Genomic DNA, 5,836 nt, shown 5'->3' on the forward strand with positions numbered 1-5,836 from the left:
TTCCTTCCTTCCTTCCTTCCTTCCTTCCTTCCTTCCTTCCTTCCTTCCTTCCTTCCTTCCTTCCTTCCTTTTAAAGCAGCATGAACTTTGTAGATGACAATGCCATGTCTCAATATCAGAAAGCTGGACTCTATACTGAACGCTGAGCCAGCTAGCCCATCGATCATTAAGCCATCTGGCCCAAACTAACTCACCAGCTGATTGACAGGTTCGCAGTGAGACTCAAAGGGACCAGGACGAGTCAGCTGATCCAACCTAAAACACCAACTCACAGAACCATGTTTAAGACACTCATTTGTTATTTTAAGCCTCTCCAGTCCATAGTTTGGTTCCTTCCTCCCTCCCATCTTTTTTCAATAATTTGTGTATTCATTTTAAATCCCAATCAAAGCCCCCCTCTTTTCCTTCCAGTCCCGCCCTTACAGATCCTTTCCCCCATCTTTATACTCCTGGTTTGATCCCTTCCTTCACCCTGCAACATCTAGTCTAGCCTTCCTTTACCTCACCCCTGCCTCTTCTTTTGAGACAGGATCTTGTGTAGAATAAGCTGACCTTCATTTTACCATGTAGCCTAAGATGGCCTTGAATTTCTGACCCTTCTGCTTCCACTTCCATAGTGCTGAGATGATGGTCAAGTACCTCTGCATCCAGTTTATGGGATGATGGTCAGGTACCACTGCATCCAGTTTATGGGATGATGGTCAGGTACCACTGCATCCAGTTTATGAGTACCGGACATGAACCAGGACTTTATCCCAGTGAGCACTCTATCAACTGAGCAACATTCCCAGTCAAAAATAACTATTACAGATTTTATCTTTAGATCTCAGTCACCTTTCACTCTGTCCAAAGCTGCTAGACTTTGCTCCTGTGCAGTGGTGGTAGGCATTTACCTTTTCCCAAGGTTCCATTCCCAAGGGGACACTTCTAATTGATTAGAACTTCCAGATCTAAAATGGAACTATGTTGTAGTTATCTGTTAAAGTTTGGGAAAGGAATCACAGCATAATGTATAACAAATTTACGAATAATAACATCCCCACCACACACACTTGGGCTATATTTGATTTTAAGTCATGGCATGATTTCTCAAAAATCAGGACTCATCAAGGATTTGACACAAACATGAGTCATCTATAATTTAATTACAGGAAAAAGTTCATTATGAAACAAGGTCCCCTCCCCCCTCCAAGGTCCCTAAGGCAAAAAGATGTGGTACTGTTATTTTCTTGGCTTGAGTCTACACCTGAAATCTGGCAGAAACATCACTTAGATAACGTAGCATGTCTCTGCTTGCAAACTGGTGTCCAAGGCCACGAAGAACCTTCATTGTCAGCAAAAGGCACCAAACATCAGTATTTTATTCAGGAAGACTGGGGTTTGGAAACTACATTGTGTCTATCTGTGGACCCTACATTGTGTCTAACCATCTATGGACCTTGAGCATGTTTTTAAGATTAGCGAAATTTTGGTGCTATCACAAAGGGAAAGCCATAACCTAACCTTGTGGCATTGTTTATGGAGTAGATGGACCAGGACATACAGGGTTCAGAACTCCAAGGATTTAAAAGTGTTTCATAGATGATAGATAGTTCATCAGTGTCACTGGGTATCCAATTCATGGTCATACTTGTAAACTTCTACTACCTGCCAGTTCCCAGAAGGCCACCAGGACATTGGGATTTATGCTTTAAAAATAGAGTGAATCTATGATTTTGAGAAGTAACATAGTGAGGCAGTTAGATGCTGTCACAAAACCATCAAGGATTTGTGTGTGTGTGTGTGTGTGTGTGTGTGTCCCCAGAATATCATATTACCCAGTGTCACAAGGAAACAAAACTATAGATGGTGGGATCTGTGGATGTTGGCAAAAACCCTTCTTGGGTGGCACTGTATCCTTTCATTGGTTATTCGTGGCTTCTTTTCTAGAACTCTCCAATCACTGCTCAGAGTTGCTGGGCTGTCTCTAAGATTCCCATTGACATTTTAGAATGCCAGCTATTTTGTCCTCTCGCTGACTGCTTTCCTCACTCCCTGAGGGAATTGAGTCTGATTGTTCAACTTCCCCACAGGAGTAATATGTAATATTCCCCATTATCATCTTTGGCTTCTCAGTTTAGTGTTATGATAAAACACAATAGTTTTATAAGCTCAAAACATCTAAAATGCCAATAAGTTATTGCTTCTTACCTAGGGAAAATTCTAGGCTCACTTGAATATATGAAATTTATTTCTCTTTTTTTTCTGCTTCTTCCTTTTGTTCATTCTTTCTTTTTGTTTCTTTGTTTCTTTCTTTCTTCCTGTGTTTTGGGGTGTGTTTGTTTGTTAGTTTTTGAGGCAAGACCCCACTCTGTAGCCCAGGCTAATTTCAAAGTCATGGTATGTGGTTGCCTTCCACACTGCTATGATCACAGACATAAACTATGATTTCCAACTAACATGTGTAGCTCCTTTTTCTTGTTTTGCTTTTCAGACAAGGTCTCAGAGCCCAGACTGACCTTGAAGTCACTACGTAGCTGATGGCGAAGTTGAATTTCTAACAGTCTTGCTTTCCCCTTCAGAATGCTGGGCCAGCTGAACACCAGCCCAGGCGGGAAATCCTTTGCCAGACTTCCTCCTGTATTCACCAGAGTTTCTGAATTCTGGGGCTTGCCCTAGTGGTTACCCATAAAGATTAAAATCACAAGGAGGGTTTAGAGCAATTGGGGTTCACCCCCCTTAGACCGGTCCTTCTGTGTCTGGGGTGGAGGTGTTCTCCAAACAGACAACGCCTTTAAATGAGGACAATTCAAGGATTTACAAAGGGACTCATTATAGAGATATAATCAGGGGACCTAAGCAGCCACAAGGGATAGTCACAAAAACACAGGCTGCCAGTGTTCCTGGACCAAAGGAATTGGGTGAAAGACAGCCTACAAACCATCTTAGGAGAGTCTCCCATAGCTTTAGGAGCTCTCGCTTCTTGTCAAGGAGCCCAGCAAGGTCATGGTGACCTCCAGGAGAACTCTGAAGACCATCTATCCTCCAGTCCAGACAGACCCTCACTGACCAAAGGTTATCATCAGAAGATAACTGAGAATGGATGACAGCATCCAGGTTTGGTGGTATTTGGGGGCAGGGAGAAAGGTAGAGAAAGATGGAGAAGGGTTTTTAGGGAGCAAGCAGAGATGAGGCATGTCTCTACCTTAAAATCCTGTTGCCAGGGAGGAAGACGGCACGTACACATGGCAAAGAGTCTAGCTTCTCATTAAAAAAAAAAAAGCCCACAGGGCACAACACAGCCTGTTATGTTGGTATTGGTATTAGAAGTGGCTTTATGGTCAGCCTCCAAATCCAGCAATGATGTCACCCCTAGGCCACAAGGAACTTCTTGCGTCTGTTGCCATGGCAACTGCCACACAGCCCCAATCTGTTCGCGGTGGTGTGCATGATTACCTGGCACCTCATCTATGTCACAGCCTGAATAAAAGACAGAGACCCCAACCCTCGCCCCTTTCCTCTTTCTTCTCTTCCTTGATTTCCCCCAATAAAACCTCTCCTCGTGGGACTGTGTTGGTCTCACGTGATCTGTCCAAAAAACAAGCTGCCTTCTAACACAACACTATTGCTTTTCAAAAAGTGCCAGTCTCATCACACTTAAGGCAGTAGGTTCAAGAACCTATCACTTCTTCAACAGCTATGTTTAAATCATTAGTGAGGTGTTCATAGTGTCTTGCTGGAATCTAGTGTCGCAGGCACATCTCAAGTGTGTAGGAGCCACCTGACGCTTGCGGTTTGAGTATTGGACCACTAGCTCCACTCACTGGCCAGTTAAGACCATCCCAGCTACTCTTCTTCCACTGTTGGGTAGATACTTTCTTCACCTTGAACTTTTAGAAGTTATTCTTTTGATGGAACACTAAGTGAGCTCTGAGGTTGGGGTGAACGGGACGACACAGGGTTCTTCCCTAACTGCCTCAGTGTGGGGCCTTGCTTTCCTGTTACCTCAAGGTACGGTTTCAGGGTAATGTCAGGTAAACCTTTTTATCAGTTAATACTATAACTTTTCAAAATTTTACCACTCAGCAACATTACATCTCTGGATAAGCATGTCATTAAGTCTGCCGGTTACAACTGACTGGTCTCTACTTGGCTCGCCGCCGTGCGATGACATCATCAATGCCTGGGAGAGCTTTGTTGGGCCTGTCCTTGTGTACAGAGATGGTTATGGCTATGGAGGTATAAAGTAGACACGCTGACCAGGCAGGGTCCTGGCAGGAATGTTGGAGCGCTCCCGCAATCACTTTCTACTTTATTTCCTAAGACAGGGTCTTAAGCTTTGCCTGAGGCTCACTGATTTAGCTAGTTCAGACAGGTTATCAGGACCCAAGGGAACACCTGTCTTCACCTGTCCCAGCTTTGAGATTACGCTGTCATACCTGGGTGACAGGAATTCAAACTCACTCCTCAGGCCCACATAGCAAGCACTTTACTAATCGAGCCATCTCTCCAGTCCCCAGATTAAAATGTTTATTTTAACCTTTAAATTGAGTTCTAGGGCTTGCCTTTGGTCATTGCATTGGCATTTCTCAACCATGAACTATAACCTCCAAACTGAAATAAACCCTAAGTTGATTTTGGTCATGGTGTTGGCAACAAAATGTTTTGGCAACATAATGAAGCATAATTACGAATGTAATTGAAAGCCAGTGCTCATTGCCAGTTGACAGAAAGTTGCACAGAAAAACAAAATTACTGATTGGCATGTGAGACAGACCCACGGATGTGAACCTAGACACCCAGTTCTCCATTCCAGTCACCATCCTTAGGTGCAGATGCTACGGAGATCTGATTTTACCACTCCTTACTTTTTAATCATCCTCTGTGCTATGTGCTTAAGGTAAAAGTGTAAAACCACTGCTCCATTGGAAGGGAATGTTTAGTGGACTGACCCCATCTAAGAGGTTTTAATTTTTCCGTTTAAAAATTAGATTTACATATTTAAGTGTGTGTGTGTGTGTGTGTGTGCACGTGTGTGCATGAATAGAGGTGCTTGTGGAGGTAAGAGATATTGGATTCCCGGGAAGTGAAGTTGCAGGTGGTTGTGAAGTACCTGATGTGGGAGCTGGGAACATTGGAATAGCAATATGCACTTCTAACTGCTGAGCCATCTCTATACAGTCCCTGATTTCAGTTTTTGTAATGTCATTTTTGAAGCTGACAATACACAGAAAGTACTAGCTATGACAAATATACACTGCAGGGTTGTATGTGTGTGTGTGTGTGGGGGTGTATGTGTGTGTGTATGTGTGTGTTTGTATGTGTGTGTATGTGTGTGTGTGTATGTGTGTGTATGTGTGTGTGTGTGTGTGTGTGTCTCAGTTCAGTGTCTCAAAGTCATCTCTCACCAATGCCCCACAGAGGAAAGCACTTTCATTGCTTCCCCCCTTCCCCCCTTTTTCAGAGAAAGAAGCCGAGGTATAAAGAGAGCACATGGATTTCCTAAACACTTTTTTCCCCCAGCTGCCTTGTTAGTGGTAGATATGAAAGCTGAGCCTGGAACATTTGGCCCAGAAGTTAGTTGTTACCTGTCACCTCTTATCTCTGTCACATGGTAGCCCCAGGATGCCAGATTAAAATGTTTCCCAAAGATGCTGGCTTGACTGGTTCTAGGGAGGCCTCTGGATTCCACTGGGGTATAAGGAGTATGAAGACACATGTATCTCACTCAGAGAAGTCAATCTGGAGCGGTACTAGGCTCTTCTGTGCTGTCCTTTAAAGCTAACATCCCTCTCATTATTCCACTAAGAATTAACTGTGGGCTTCATCAACAGATTCTGGCTCCTCTCAGATTCTC

This window comes from Mus pahari, chromosome 10, assembly GCF_900095145.1.
Source record: "Mus pahari chromosome 10, PAHARI_EIJ_v1.1, whole genome shotgun sequence".
Taxonomy (NCBI): Eukaryota; Metazoa; Chordata; class Mammalia; order Rodentia; family Muridae; genus Mus; species Mus pahari.